A 17,078-nucleotide genomic window follows, 5' to 3' on the forward strand; every position below is an offset into this window, starting at 1 on the left:
TTTTCGAGACTCTTAAATGTCTTGGGGTGAATCTATTTACAATATTCTTTTCTTGTCCAGTATAACTATAGTGACATCACTTTTTAAATTCTTGATATTTATAATTTGTATTTTATTTCTTTTTCTTAATCGAAGTTGCTAAAGACTACTCTCATTAATTCTTTCAATGAACAGCCTTAGTTAATTTTGTTTGCCATTGTGTTATATCCTCTCTTCTACTTATTCTGCATTTAATTTGTTCTTTTTATAACTTTTTAGGGTAGAAACCTAGAATCATTGACTTGAAGCCTTTTTTTCATTACTGCCATAGTCCTTAAATGATATTTTTCTTACTACACAATGCTTTCCAACATCCCACAAAGTTTGATATTTTATATTTTTATTATCATTTTCGGGTGATTTTTTTTATTGGACCCATATGTTAGCTAGAAGTGCTTGGTTTAATTTCCAAGCATGTGGGTGTTTGCTAGATATGTCTTGCTTTCCTTTTTCCTTTTTTTTTTTAAACTCCTGTGTAATCAAATAATATATTCTGTAAAAATTCCAGTATTGTGAATATTTAATATTTAATTTATGGCTGGCATATTTTCTGACATGATGCATCTTCCATGTATACTTGAAAATAACTCACATTCTGCCATAGTTGGTTGTAACTTTCTGCAAAGTTTGAATTAGACCAAGGTTGTTTGCTAATATTCAGATGCATTTCCTTACAAACTCTTTTTTTGGTTGGATTGTTTTACATGTTGCAAAAAAGATACCCAACTTTTCTTGTGGATTCCTCTATTTTTCCTTTAGATGATCAGTTTCTACTTTGTATATTTTCAGAATCTGTTCCTAGGTGCCTACAAAATTAGTATTGCTATGTCTTCCTATTGACTCAATCTTCAGTCAGTATTAAAGGACACTCTTTATCTTTGGTGATATTCCCTGTCTGATTGTTATTATCAGTAGCATCAATACGGACATTAATATTGGTATCGTGTGATACTAATATAGCCATACTAGGTTCCTATCACTTACCATATGAATGATTTGCTTTTTCCCAGTCTTTTACTGTCAACCTATCTGTGCCTTCATATTTATTGTACATCTCTTATAGATAGCCTTTAGTTAGGTAATTTTGATAGTAGCTACTTTTTAAATGGAATGTCTGGCCCATTTACATTTCATGTAATGGTTGATTTGGTTTAAGTTTATCATCTTGCTATTTGTTTTCTATTTGTCTGAACTGTTGTTGCTATCATTGTTTTTATTTGGTCTTTGTTATTTTTTCCAGATTTCTTTATGGTTCATCAAACGTGTTTTGTCTTCCACTTTTTTTTTCTCTTGGCTTTTTAGCTATAGTCCCTTTTTCATTATTATTTTTTAGTTTAATGGACTCAAATATGCATTCTTAAATTATCATTATCTATTTAAAATTAATATTGTACATATAAAACATCACAAGGTATAATTACATTTACCTCTCTTTATTATAATGTTGTATATTATACTTCTATATAAATCACAAATTCTATCTTTCTATAATAATATTTGTATTTTTAGTTTCCCTTTGTCTTTTTAAGGAAATGAACTTAATTTGCACCTAAGGATTGATGATACCTAAGGAAACTTGGTCTGTTTTCTAATATTCTTGGTAAAAGTGGCACTCAGAATTATATTCAAAATGTTCCACAGAAAAGGCCAGGTCATGCACTGAAAGTAATCCTTATAAAGAAGGTCCTAGCAGGAGGTGGGAGGAGTGGAAATTTGTGGAGAGGAAAAGGATGAAGGCTTTTCTTTTTTTTTGGTGACTAGTGTTACAAAATTTACCAGGACAGAATCTACATTTGCCTTTTCACCCTTTGTTTCATGTGTACATTTTTCATCTTTCATCTTTTAATATGAGTTTGAGAACTATGTAAGTAATATAATCAGATACTTTTTGTGAGATAATGTATATCATAAGGAGGTTAGTTGCTCTGTAAATGGAGTAAATGCTGAAGAAGAATATTCTATTTTCTGAAATGGAAATAAACATCTTGAAAAGCAAACACTTCATTTTATTTCCCCTGCCCTACCTGTGGTTCATCCAACAGTGGTGTAACCCATCTTCATTTCTTGAGAAACTTACAGGAAGAGAAGCTTTAAAATGTAGCACTAATTGTTACATATTGTTGCCATATGCAAACCCAGGTATTAAATTATAATTATTATAATTATTTAGCATTAACAGGACCTCTGGGTGTCAGACATTAGCACTTTGTACATATTTCCCTTTTGCCTAAAGTGCTGTCTAGAATAACATGAGATTTCTTTTCTTTTTTTTTTTTTTTTTACTAAACTATGTTGAGCAGATATGTATGGAATTATGGGCATCCATAAGTATCAGGAAGGAATCTTTTATTCCTTGCTACAAATACCTTATTTAGATAATGTTCAGATGCTTTTAAAAACTAATGGAAAAGAAATATTGCCCTGAGAATCTTTAATGGGCTAGAAACAGAAAAAGTGGAAGCTTTTGTAGTTAGGGATTTTCAATTAGTAGTGTGATCAGTCCTAGCCTTCATTCTCAGAAATTCTGTTTCTGTCTCAACTGAGAGCCAGGAATTCCTGTGATAAAGAAGCAGGCAGGGCGCTCTGTTGTGTGGTGTTCTACTATCACATCTTCAGGCACATATCCTTGAAGATTTCTGAATAAAGTTGGTTGGATGAAGTCAGATCACAGAAGTCCCCTGCCCAGGACTTAATGAAAACAACATTTTAAAGCATGTACCAGCAGCACACAAACAAGGAGCATATAAGCTCATGTTGCAAACTTCTAGAAGTGGCAGCCAAGAACAGAAGCAATTTCTTACCTCTAAGCCTAGTAAAGTGATCTAAAGTCAACTTGAGGAATGTAGGAAATACTCTTTTCTTTATAATTTTCTTAATGTGGGTAGTAAAAGTGCTGCCCATGAGGTAGACAAAACAAGGAAGCAACCAATAGGCCAACTCAGTCTTATAGAAGCAAACCCTTAGGATTTGGAAAATGATTCAAAGCCAAAAGGTGTTTCTATCTGAAAATAAAATACACATGAGAATGTGAGCCCTGAGGTCCTTAACACCATGTCAGAAGAGAGAATAGAGCCTAGTCTCCTAACTATGTCTACACATAATCTGATCTGAACTTCCCCACTGCTCTACTCCCCCCATCCCAGATTAGGCTTCAAAAAATGGTTGAAATAGAAAATAGCCAGCCTGCAATCAGCCATGAGGAGAATGATGAATTTACATGCATTAAGTTAGAGAAAATAGAAACTTTCAACTGGGCAGCCTGCTTTAGTGCCTGACTGCTTGATCAAGATGACATGAAATGTTGTGGCAAATGTCTCACATTCTATAAGGAAAGGGAAGTGAAGGGGAGAAGAAGAGCATCTGGAATGAGGATCAAGAATTTGGTCTGGAAAAAAAAAAAAGGGAAAAAGAAAATACCTCATTGAATTTTTCAAGTTCAAGAAAATTTAATACAACCATAATATGAAAATTGGAGCTGAAAGGAGTTGTGGTTAAACCACAGGATTATGCTGATGTGAGATTACAGAGTGTTTTGAGGCCTTACATCAATACTTTTATATCACTAGTTGCATAACTTAGAAGCTGCTAGATAAAGATATTAATATTTTAACCTATTAAGACAGAAGAAAAATAGAATTGTTATGATTTCAAAAGAAAAAAGAACAGATGGAAGGAAATGAGAAATGTAAAAGAAAACATGACATTATGTAAGAGGGTCATTTGTGTTGAGAAAACTCAATACGTGAAAGGGAGAAAATGTTCAAATGTGTAACTGAATAAAAATCTCAAGGAAAAGTAAAAATAAAGAATAAAACCTAAGGCTGACTTTTAAAGCTCTATTCTAGGGGAAAAAATTGAAGACCTACCTAGCATAATACTCTAGTTAAAATCTGAATTTCAAAAATAAAGGCAAACTTCTCAGGCATTCAGGAAATACAAATAAGTCAACTACATGGGGGAACAGACTTGTCAAATTTCTTCATATCATCACATGAGTAAAGAGTAACATTTACATTGGCCCATAGGTATAGTTAGTTATAACATCCAAATGTGCTATGTGTTTCTCAGCCTCCTTTTAGGTAGGTTGAGGCCCCTTGACAAATTCTGGCTGAGTGACAAGAGACAAAGTAACGTGCGTCACTTGAGAGCCAAGGCAGTTGAATTCACCTTCTCTGTTTCCCTGCTCTGGGCAACTTGATGGCCATGTATTATAGATGAAACAAGGACAACATATGGACCTCTGTGGTCCCGGGCAGCTGAGCAGAGAGAATTTCACTGCGTGAAGCCACTAATACTTTGAGTTAGCTTGTTTCTGCAATATAGCCTCCCTTTCACGGACACGATCTAGTGTCACCATAAGTAATCAAGGTGTCCAACAACAAAGGCAACCCCTACAGTCTCCACTATGAAAAACCACAGCCAAGAGAATTCCAATGAGTACTTGTTAGCAAAACTACTACATGTGAGGTCCATTTAGCGCATGCGGGAAGAATTCTAGCTTAATACAATTATTTTAACTGGGATTTCAGTAATTCTTTTTCTCCTTCACATTTTCTGCATCAAATGAATTCTTTTATATTGATTGTGAGCTATTTTTATTGCAAATATTATAAAGTCAATAATGAAGGAGAGGGAGGAGATGTAGATAGAGGAAAAGACAGTGAGTTAAATCGTAATACACAAGGCAAGAAAATTTACTGTCATATTTTTAAATTATTTTGAAGCAATACAAATTGATCATAAAGTTCATTTGGAAGGGCAAGCAAGCCAGCATGGCCATAAATGAGAAGGCTATTATGACCAGGCATAAAATAATATAAAAATACACTCATTAATAATGCTAATAACAGATGAATAAACAGAAATCTCAATGGAACAAGATCCAAAATCCAAGAGAAGACTCTACTGTAGATGGAAATTTCTGCAATATGATGATATAAAGAGACTGCATCCCAAATCAGTGAAGAGAGGAAGGACTTCAGAACAAGAAATGTTTGGATAACTGTAAAAGTGATATGGAAAAAGATAAAATTGAATCCATTTCTCATACACACACAAAAACCGTAATTAACCAGATGGCTCAAAGAATTAATACCAAAAAAATGAACTAATGAAAAAAACAAATAAATAACTTCATACAATATTAGAAGACACACGGGTGAGTCTCTTAAAAACCTGAAAATAGAATTTTTTTCTAACTGTAACTCACAAATCAGAAGTAAGTAGAGGAGAAAGAATAAATTTTACTACTCAAAATCCCCAAACATTTCTATCTGGAAAAGAGAGCAAAATAAACAATGGAATAAAGTAAGATGTGGAAAATCTATTTGTAATCCATTTCACAAAATTTTGCTTGTCTTAAAATATTTTCCAAAAGTAGATCAGAAAACTGTAAAAGTAGAAGAAAAATGGGTATAGAAAAAAGGGTAAGAGATAAGAACAGACATCTCATAAAAAAGGAAATACAAATGGCCTTTAAAAAATATAAGATGTTCAAAAAAAAATAAGATGTTCATTCTAGCTCCTTAAAAGAGAAAGTAAAGTAGGTATTAAGACAATTTAAAACACCATGAAGAAACTTTGCTCACAATTATTTCTGTGCAGAATCCTGTTGTTAAAAAAGACCAGAGTGTTAACAAGGCCTCTCTAGATCAGGACTCCTTTTTGGAATGATGTTTCAAATGGATACAATAAAATGCATAAGCTTATAAAGGAAAACATTTTTTTTGAAACCACAGTGATATACTTTTTTCAGCACCCAAACCGAACAAAATCTACAAGTATATCATACACTGAGGCAAAGCTTTGGGACACAGCACTCTCATATTTTAGGATGGGGTTGCAAATTGATTTAACCACCATGGACAAGAGTGACAGTATCTAGTAAAAAGCAAAAGACAGAAGGAACTGATAATGACATCTTAAACGGCAACCAGTAATGAAATCTTCATAATAAAATTATACTGATTTTTTGGAAACTATTATATATGTAATAGGATAAAGTGACTAAATAGTTATGCAAATGATATTAGGAACCAAAACATTCTCAGCATAAAGTCAAAGAAGTTATGTTCTTAAATTTAATTGGAAATATCAATATGAACTCATAATATAATTTCCTTTTAAAAATATGCATTTTCTACCTCTCTTTACTGGAAAGGCCCAGAAGCAATGATTAATTCAGTTACAATGAGCATAACTAGCTTTCAGACTCTGGTCTCTAAATAGTATTTCCCACTAAAAAGAACCAAGGCTCCTTGACTGATTTTAGGTCTGGGGAAGAAAATGTACAATATGGGAATGGAATATCTTATAACTGAAAGCAAAGACACTAAAAAAGAATTCTGAGGTCACAAGTACACAGGAGCCAACTTGAAAGAGCTCCAACAGGCCAGACTCAGGACCATTGGAGCATGAATTGAAACTCATCAAGTATGTTAAAATCCATGAGATTCTAATGAAAGTAACTAAGCCCAAGCTAGTTAACTCTGGAGGTTTTTAGGCCATCATTGTACTCTGAAAATTTACAAATAAACAGAGAGACTCAGAAATTTTTCCTGCTCCTCCTATAAAAATGTGCAGCAGAGTAACAAAATATATGATAAGGAAAGTTCTTCTTTATAGAAGAATTGCAATTGACAAAAGCAGAAGAAAGGACAGAACATCATCATTTTGCAAATCCAAGTAAAAATAATTGACCCATTCAACAGATCCGTTCAGCAGCTGACACTACCTTTAGATGAAAGGTTGAGGGAAAGTCTATAGGTGTTGGATCAGACATTGATGTATGAATCCTTTGTTTGACCTTAATTTCACAAGAGAAAAGACAACAGGATAGTGGATGTTTCCTGACGGCATGCCATGGGAGGTACACAGCACCACCAATGAGGTCTTCTTGACAAAAAAAAAATAATAATAATAATAATAATAATTGAACTTGAATCTGATAAAGCCTCTAGAACCTAGCTAGCAGTTTAAAGGAAATGAAAGGTTAATATACTTATTTTATTATACATAATATATAATTTATATATAAAATAACTCCACAAGGATGCAATTAGAAAAATCTAGTTGTGAAAATCCATAAGGCAACTGGCCTGGTTTCTTCAATAAATAAAAGAAAGGAGTATAAATACAAAGGGCACCGAGTCTTTTGTTTTATTGTTATGATCCCCTTATATAGAATGACCAATCCTGTTTGTCAAAGCGAGTCTCTAATTATCTCTGTTTTTTTTTCAGGGTGACTATGTTATCACCATTGATCACCCTCAAAGTATTTGTGTGATGATAATATGGTCACCTTACCCATCTGCTTGTTAACCCATCAGTTAACAAGTACATAGCCAAACTATCCCACATCCAACCGTTCTTGGTTTTTATAAAGATTGTGCAGGAATAAAAATTATCCTGGGTGACCACTGTATTGGTCAGTGTGGGCAGCCATTACAAAGTAACACAGACTGGGTGGCTATGGACATCTGTTGTGTCACAATTCTGGAGATTGGAAGTCTGGGATGAAGGTGTCAGCAGGTTTGGTTCCTTCTAAAAGCTGAGAAAGAATGTGCACCAGGCTTCCCTCTCTGGCTTGTAACTAGCCTTCTTCCTGTGTCTTTCACATTATCTTCCATTGTACAAATCCATCTCTAAATTTTCTCTCCTTGCAAAGACACCAGTCATGTTGGATTAGAGTGCATTCTAATGACCTCATTGTAACTTGATTTCTTCTGTAAAGACCCTTTCCCCAAATAAGATCATATTCTGGGGGCCTGGGGGTTAGTCTTCCAACATAAATTTTTTGGGGAGAGGAGAGGGAAGGCACAATTCAATCCACAATAATGACCAGGACTCTTAAGTGAAGCAATTAGTTTTTTTGTCAAATAATGGAGGAGATTTGAGATCTTGGAGATTGTAATGGATTTACAATGTTCATATGAAAATTCTCAAACCTCACACTCTGAGGAAAGAGCCCAGCAGTGTCCAGGTCCTTATCCTAAGCTGATGCATGTTGCAGCTTCATTTGAGACATTGATCACTGGGGAAGGAAATTCCAACATTTAAATCTTGTGGTTCTTCTCTATATCTTCTTCAGCCCTAGAGAGTTTTTGTTCCCCATTTTTTGTAAGCTAGTCCAATAAGATGCCAAGAGCAAGATTACCATTTGGAAAGAAAGTTCTCTCCTGTCCGACTGAGAACAGCCTCAGCAGCTCTAGGATGAGATGCCCAGACACAGGCAGCATTCACAGTGGGCCAGCAGAGGGCAAAGGCACCGGTTACAGCTGAGCACCAAAGGATAGGGCAAGGAAGAGAGTCAGCCAAAAATCAGGGTGTAGCTCCAGGAACTAGCCCTGCTGAGGGAAGCGGGAGAGCTTGAAATATCCCAAGTCTCAGTAACTCTGTTGGGTGTGGAGTTGGCATTCAATATGGATTCTTGTTTTTTTATTGTAATTGCTATTTATGTTTGCTGGCTTTCCATGGTGTGGTTTCACTGAGAGAATTGGGATTTTACCAAAAAAACATAAAAACTCTAATACAGAAGGAAATTAATCTTTTCCTTCTCTCAGTGCTAAAGGTACCTTTATGGACACTTTTTTTTTAAAGTGGAAGGTATGATCATAATCTTCTAATGTGATTGAAGTTCTTTCTACAGCTCTTGAGTGGGGGGCATTTTTCAACTCACTGGCAGGCATTTTAATGGCTTACTCTAGTCTATTATTATTTCCACCATCTATTAATGCTGGCAACATAGAATAGTAGGCTTGGTGAAAGGATGAAATGTAATGTTCCCATCATAGTTTTTATACATTGTAGGAAAATCTCATATACTCTGTATCTGATCACATCTTATCATATTCAAAAAGAATACAGCTTGCTTAAAGTGAATAGATAAGCTCCTAGAATATTGGTTTTATAAGATGTCTCTGCATTCATGAACAGATATTCTTTGGGCAACTTAAAGCTTCCTACATTGGAAACAATATTGACATTACCACAGTATTTCAGTAGATAAATAACTCAACTGGAGTGAGCATTAGAACAAATGTGTAGATCTAGCAAGTTGGTAATTGCCTCTTAAGTCACTTCTTCTTTCAAAATTACCTCTTACCTAAAATTATTTTGTGCTCTTGGGTGGCCCCCAATGTCCTGTCCATGTCAAAGGGGATCTCACCCCTTGCCCTCAGGATAACAACCTAGCACCCAGCCTTTGCACATCAACCAGACTGCACACTTCCAGACAGGGGAATGTAGAAGCCTTTTCCAATGACATCAGCATCCACTGACTGAATGCTAAGCCTTGCAATCCGTGCATTATGAAAGAAGTACATAGAATAAAGTTATGGAAGGAAAAGGTGAATGCTGGCAGACATACTGCCTCTGTAAAGAGCCTAATCCAGATCAGAGAGTGATCCTGAACTCAGCAGTGGGTTCTTTTATCCAAAGCAGGCAAGGAAAAGGCGGTGGAGCGCTGGGAGACACCTCCATTGATTTATTTCTAAATATGGAAAATAGGAAGCAGTGCCCTCTATTTCTCTATAAATAGAAGAGATCGAGACTTCTGAATTCAGGCTGTGAGGTGAGGATGAAGCCCCAAAGAAGACAGAGAATCACAGAAAAGTAAAAGCAGGAAGTCTTCTCCAAGGCTTCTAATGCGTGGCTGTGTCTGCTTATATAGATTTATACATTTCTTCTTTCCAGCAGTATTGACAAATGATGGTAAAGTTTCTCTCACTTCCAGATGAAGATTATATTAGCTGTCAGCTGCCTACCAAATAGGGACATTGAGAGGATTAATGAGGATCCCAGTGCTACCCTGATCGTTGCCATAGAAATGCATAGTTAAGTAGGGCGGTATAAAAGATGTGTCAAATGCAATACTTTTCAGCCCATGGCGGACAATAATGGGAAGACAGAGTGTCTCTTTGCATTGAGGAGCCCGAAGGATTAGAATGTCCACAGTGTCCATGCTGCTCTTCCACCTTGTTGTGTGTGCACTCACAAATGTGTTTGCGTGTGCCTGTGTAACTTTTGGTGCAATCATCAGACTGAATCTAAAAGGGCAGGACCCCAGCAGAATTGATACAGCCCAACAATTCAGTGGACTTTAGTGACCTCAAGCAACTTCATGGCTCAGCAAACGACTGGAGCATAAAATCTTCATCTCTGTTAACACAGCGTCTTTATAAGCAACATGCCATTTATTCTGCCTCTATCTTTCCTGATTGATAGCAGTGTGGGGGCATTTCTCTTGCTTATTCTGCTGTTTTCTTTTCTGGAAAATAAATCTAACCATCCTACTTTTTCATCAAATATCCATATAAGTCCATTCCACATGCCTATCCCAAATTTTACACTTACACCTATATGTTGGATAATTGAATTAAAAAAAAAAAAAAGAGTAGGAGTCAAGCCAGCCCAGGAAGAGAGAAGAATGTGCAAGAATGGGGAAATGTCCCTATCCTGTCTTAGGAATTTGTGGACTTAGACTGTTCTCCACAACCCAGCTGCACTGTGTTTTGGGAGGAGATATGGTTGCAGTGGTCCAAGAGCGCCAAGAAGAGACAAGAGAGGACCCAGTAAGCAAGAACGAGGTGCCCTGAGCGTTTTCAAAGAGAGAGCTAAGGCAAGCACGACTCTGACAGAATCTCCTGCTGGAACCATAGTGCAAATCCGGGATGAGCTTGTGTTACCTACACGCGGTACAGAACAACAAGAGCAGTGTTTTCATGTGTGTGTGTCTGGCAAGAGGATGCAGGGCTTGGGACCATCACTGTCTATAGTAGAGACAGAGTCCTAGCCAGAGCAGAGAGACTTCTCATCTGGGGTCATGGGTGAGTTAAGGCTGCTGGCTGAAGACCACTATGGAGCCAGAGGGTAAGGAGGGGCTTTCAGAGTTTCTCTTCCTCAAGGAAAGCAGCCTGCCTGATAACTGGTGATGTTGCACAAATTTGTAAGAAGCACCACTTTCTCTGAACACTTTATTTCCTATCTGCCGAAAATTTCCTGGAGTAAATACACAAATCTCTGAAAACTATGAGGTGCCTGTTACTCCCTGGAGTTGTGCAATCCACAACCTCTAAGGCCTGACAGGACAACCCAGAGTCGTAGTTGCTACTGTTTCTGTTCTAGGGATTTGGTTTCTGAAGTGGGCACTTAAGGGATTGGACACCAGCTGCATTGTTCGGGAGCACTGAGGCCAGAGATGGGATTACCAAGGTGACACTGAAGAAATCTGGCTGGCCAGGGTCATGCTGGCCAGATCAGCCCTGAATGGGACTGTCCAGGTCATGCAAGGATCCAGGCCCACCTCTGTGAACATTTGGTGGCGACTGGCCAGCCTCAAGGACGTAGAACATGGCTGTAGAGAATGAGTGGATGCCTCTGAAGGCCTATCTTAGAAGAAAAAAAGAAAGGAGAGTTTGGAAAGCAATGAGCCAAGTATTTGTTTCAAAGATATAGTAAAAGCATGGCTGAATAACCCCAGGTGAGATGAATAATCAGGAAGGTAAGAAGAAATAATAAAGAAGAAACTGACCCAGCCACAAAAAGTGAGTTTGTTGGGCCAACCAAAGGTCCAACAGATTTATGTCTCTCTCTTTGTCTGTCTTTCTACCTCAAGCACTCATTCTCTCTCAGAAACACCCCCCACACGCACACACTCACATTCCCCTGAACCTTCCGTCCATTGCTTAAGGGAGGAGATTTGCAATCTCTGACCTACTTCCCAGCATTGAGATAGTATAAAAATAGAAATACTTGTATATACTCTATCAAAGAAATTTTGGAGATGATCTGTTTAAACCCATCATTGCTTGTTCTAGCAGACCAAGCATCATTGTGGCTTTGGGAGCGGCTGCACACATCTGGGGGAACACTGTGCACCGAGCAGTCAGGCCAGCATGCACACACACCTCAATGCCCTTTATGCCCTGAGTGAAGCCTGCAGCATTTGCCACCTTGGCAGCATGGTGGATTTTCTGGAAGTTTGGTGCTTATGGCTCTGGAAACAAAAATATAGCCATCAGGGTGCTCAAGCTTTCCTCATGCTTTGTTTTAGAAAAGGAAAAAGTATGGGGTATGGGATCCCTGGGTGGCGCAGCGGTTTGGCGCCTGCCTTTGGCCCAGGGAGTGATCCTGGGGACCCGGGATCGAGTCCCACGTCGGGCTCCCGGTGCATGGAGCCTGCTTCTCCCTCTGCCTGTGTCTCTGCCTCTCTCTCTCTCTCTCTCTGTGACTATCATAAATAAATAAAAATGAAAAAAAAAAAAAGGAAAAAGTAGATGATAGGAGACATCAACAATTATACAATTGCCCTGGGTTACTGTTACTCAGCATCCTATAACAACACATTGATTTTAATGTCTTGGCCCTCCAAAAACGGCTTTTCATCTGTTGCTGAAGGTAAATGCAAAACATCCAGCCAATCTAGGCAAAAATAAGTCCATTAAGGGGAAGCAAATCACTCAAGCTGCATTGGCCTCATGTAGCAATATCCCAAGAGTCAAGAGAAGAAGCACATACTAGAATAAGGATTATAAGGAAATTGCTTTCATGTAATCAGGGTCCAGATGGGCTGAAGTCAGAACATAGTTCCCTGATTTGCATAACTTTTTTGTTCTCTGAGCCACAAGAAAGGGCTGTTCCAACATCCAAGGAAGGCCTCTGAATTCAAACAAATCATTCTTGTGACCTATGGCCAATCCTCTAGCCTCTCACAGATGTTTCCCTTCATATACATAGAAGGAATAATATTACTCAAGCTCAGGTGTTCACTTGGGGAATTAACTAACATTTAAAAAGCTCATCTTCCAAGAGCCATGCCATGCGGAAGGAACATAGCTTAGGCACACAATACAGCAGTTCATGAAATGTCTGCTGTGTGGCAGAAAGAATGTCCCTCTAGAAGGCAGACAATCTGGATTCCAGACCTGCTCTGCCACTGTTGCACAACATGACCTTGAATATATCACAAACACACTCAAGACTCAATTTGCTCGTCTATAAACCAAAACATCTGTATCCAAGGAGCTTGCCTTTGCTGACATCTTATCCTGCCAGGACCACTACACACACACATGTACATGTGATAGATAACGAGAGAGAGAATAGAGTTGGTTGTTGGTTTCCCCAAATTTGTTGAAATAAAGAGTCTTTGACATGTAGATTCTCTATGTTAGTAATATATATAGTAAATATGCTGAGAAACACAATTAAAACCCTCCTGAGTAGAAGGTGTCACAGCTAAGGGACAGTTGCCTAAGCTGAGGTCATTTGCAAACACATCAGTTAACGAGATCTTACCACACATAAAAAAAAAAAAAATAGAATCTTTCGAGTATTGAACAGATAATGCAGTAAAAGATATTCCACACTTTATTTTTAAATAAAAATTCAACAAAACAGGGCAGCCAATTAATCCCTAACACATATTTATTCACTGATTCATGTAATGAGTATCTATGCAACAATGCCTACTATGTGCCAGATGCTGTGCTGGGAATTAAACAAAGTAATGTTTGATGGAGTATGAAATCTAGGAGGAGAAAGACAACAGAAAATAAAGCTGTACCCATATCCCTGTCCTCGGAATGTGGTCTCTGCCTGCCTTCCCCACTCCCAGAAGCTGCTCCAAGGACACAGCCTCGGGATAATGATGTTGTGTTGAGAACACCTGCACAGTACATGTGACTGAACCCAGTGAAGGCCTCTTTATAAACTTCCAGGCTTTGGTAGGTGGGTGCGGAAATCGACTTATCTCGCTTGCAGCCCCAAGACAAGCCTCGAATGTAAGTTTTCTTGCTGAATAAACCTGCCAACCCGGAGTAGCTGCCTTTCCTCAGTGTCTCTCTGCCCTCTGTGCCTGGGGATCAGTTTTGGGTTTCAGATTACACCCAGGAAGCTCCAGGAGAGTTTGCAAACCATCACTAGGGCAGGTAGACACCTGCTAGGAAGCTAAACTCAGTGAGTTGGGGGCATAAAAAGAGGCAGCTGGGGTGGCACCTGGGTGGCTCAGCCTGGTTAAGCATCCAACTTCCTCTCCGGTTATGATCTCAGGGTTGTGGCTGCATCAGGCTCCCTGCTCAGCAGGGAGTCTGCTTCTCCCTCTCCATCTGCCCCTCCTCCCCCACACCCTGCTTGTGCACTCCCTGTCTCTCCCTCAAATAAATAAATAAAATCTTTAAAACAAACAAACAAACCAAAGAGAAGCAGATGGGGGACTATTGTAGGTAGCGTGGGGGCATCAATATGGGTTGCTGCCCATACCCTCTTATACTTTCTTCTATGCTCTCAGGGCTGAAACTGAGAACTTGGGACATTTCCTTGGGATGTTTCCTCCCTACACGAGCACCCAACGTCTCTCTGAGGAGTTGGGTGATTCAGTGAGAAAGTGAGCCATGCAGGGATGTGGGGTGTTTCCAGGCAAAGCCTAGAGTGTGTCTAAAGACATGGAGGTGGACAAGTATGCAAGGCAGGATGTCAGGAGTGTGATAGGCCCCAGGGGAAAGAATAAATGGACACTGTCTTTAAAGAGGAGGAGGCAAAAACAAAAGGAAGCCAGAAGTAAGCATTATTTATAAGTTGGAAGGATAACAGAGGAAGACATCAATTCACCAGCCCGGACAGTGCAAATTTCAGGAGAGATGTTGAAGAACGTTGACAGGACGGACAGAATTCATGGCAAGGGAGCACCATGAGTGAAGGCACAGAGAGAGGAGCCTTCAGAGCTTGTCCTAGTAATCCTAAAGCAGAACAAAGAAATGACATATCATTTCACTTGCCCCAACCTGAGTATAACTACCGTCACTTTACCTCACTGTGCCTTCTCCAAGAGTTGGATGAGGACTGCACAAAGAAGGGGTGCACAGCACAAAATAGAAGGGGAAGAACACAGACCATCTCTTTTTATAGAAGCACTTGCTGTAGCTGAAAAGACAAGCGATGCATGCACGTGCAGGGGCAGACCAGACAAGGACCTGCCTACAAGGCACAGTCCTGCAAGACACAAAGGAGGGAATCATCATGGTGCATGAATGCAAAGGAAGGCTTTGCGGAGAGTTAAGCATCTAGCTGGTCCTTGCTTGTTCACATGCACCCATTCACTACCACCTCCATGTGTTCCGAAGGGTTCTATCCAATGGTCAAGATGCCTGGGTGGGAATCCCTGCTTGTCCACTCCTGGTCATAACCTTGGAGGTGTTCATCTGTCTTTACCTCTGTTTCTTTATCTGTAAATGGAGAAAATGTATTGCAAGCATGACATCTGCCCCCAGCAGTCACTCAGTGAAAGTTAGCTATTACCTATCTTTCCTTTCCCTTTTCTCCTTTTCTTTCCCCTTATTACTCTTACCAGAATGCTTTTCCTTTCCAGAAGACATCACTTGCAATTTTTGAACAAAGCTAAAGCCCATTCCTAACCTGTTGTTCATCGTAATCCGTCGGCCTCATCTACCACAAGGATCCTCAAGTATGCAACTATATGGTTCTCAAGTATCCAATCATATGCAAACCTATGGGACATTTCTCCAACTTCATCTGACCCTTGAACAACATGGGTTTGAACTGTGTGGGTCTACTTTTATGCAAATTAAAAAAAATAAGTATGTTAGAAAAATTTGGGAGATTTGTGACAGTTTGAAAAAAATTTGCATGGAACCACCTAGGCTTATCAATATTGAAAAAATTAAGAAAAACTTGGGTACGTCATAAGTGCATAAAACTATGCAAATACAATTCTATTTTATCAGTGACTACCATAAAATATCTACAATCTATTATAAAAAGTTAAAATTTATCAAAACTTATGCACTATTCATTATCTTTTCATTTTTGATGTCTAGTGCTAATATACATCCACGATGTTTTATATAAGACAACACTGATGTAGGTGCTAACAGATGGACGATTTGGCTTATAGACAATTGATGTAAACTTACTGTATAGCTAAATACCGGACAGTGTAGTAAATGACATTTTATTTTCTCTGGCTTTTTTTTTTTTTTTTTAAATTCCCCAGTAAGGGTTCAACATTCTTAAAAGTACTTCAATACCAGGTCGATGCATGGAGTGGATGGAGCAAGCTCCCAGTCTATCTCCTTGTTCCAAAAATCCATGTAATATATTGTCCTTGAATTGAGGACATACCAAATATTAAACTGATAAGAACAGATACTACACTGGATTTTAGCCAAAAGGCTGAGAAACAATCAAGCTTACTTTATTATAAGAATACAGCATATAATATAAGATATACAAAAATATATGTTAATCTACTGTTTATTTTATTGGTAAGGCTTCTGGTCAATAGTATTCTATTAGCAGTTAAGCTTTTTGGGAGTCAAAAATTATATTCAGATATTTGATTGGGTTTGGTGCCCTTAATCTCCCCGTTGTTCAAGGATCAATTGTATTTGCTTCTTTCTGCAATCTACTTTCTGCTAATCTTCTGTAGCAGGAGCATGTGCGCATGCGCGCACACACACACACTCATGTACTTTTAAAACACACACGAACCTAGAAAGATTATTAAAGCAATTTAACAGTGATTTTTTTTCATCTGTAAGATGTGGATAATAATAGTACCTATCTCAGAGGACTGTTGTGAGGATTTAATGGACATAGGTAATGCATTTCAAATATCCCTGGCCCATAGCGTTAGCCATTATTATTAGCTTTATTATTTATTCATTTTAAGCTTGAGGCAATGCTATGTCCATAAATGGCTGCCATTAGTGACCTCTAATATCAAATTATTAAGTGGTTCTATTTACTTAAAAGTCGTTGCCATAATCATGGTGGGGAGTGGGGAGGATATCACAGCAACAAGAATACCCAAGTAGTCTATTAAATCCACAGGATCTAAATTGACAGAACAATTATCTTTTCCCTAAATGGGCATTTTCTACCACTTATAAAACCATCCCATCCATGTCCAATGTTTTTCCACTCAACAGATTTCATATTTCATCAGTCTTCTTGTGTTTCATGTGCCATTGCATCATATGTGTTTGTCAGTTAAAATAGTCAACTAAATAACACCCACGTTG

At 38.2% G+C, this 17,078-nt stretch overlaps 1 non-coding gene across 1 annotated transcript; it reads right to left on the minus strand.

The window, feature by feature from the left end:
• Positions 1-16,048: 16,048 nt before the first annotated feature.
• On the minus strand, positions 16,049-16,239 carry LOC112675730 (U2 spliceosomal RNA). The gene has a single exon (XR_003146034.1). It is a non-coding gene; the product is annotated as a U2 spliceosomal RNA (small nuclear RNA).
• Positions 16,240-17,078: the final 839 nt, after the last annotated feature.

The sequence above is a fragment of the Canis lupus genome, chromosome 10, assembly GCF_003254725.2.
Source record: "Canis lupus dingo isolate Sandy chromosome 10, ASM325472v2, whole genome shotgun sequence".
Taxonomy (NCBI): domain Eukaryota; kingdom Metazoa; phylum Chordata; class Mammalia; order Carnivora; family Canidae; genus Canis; species Canis lupus.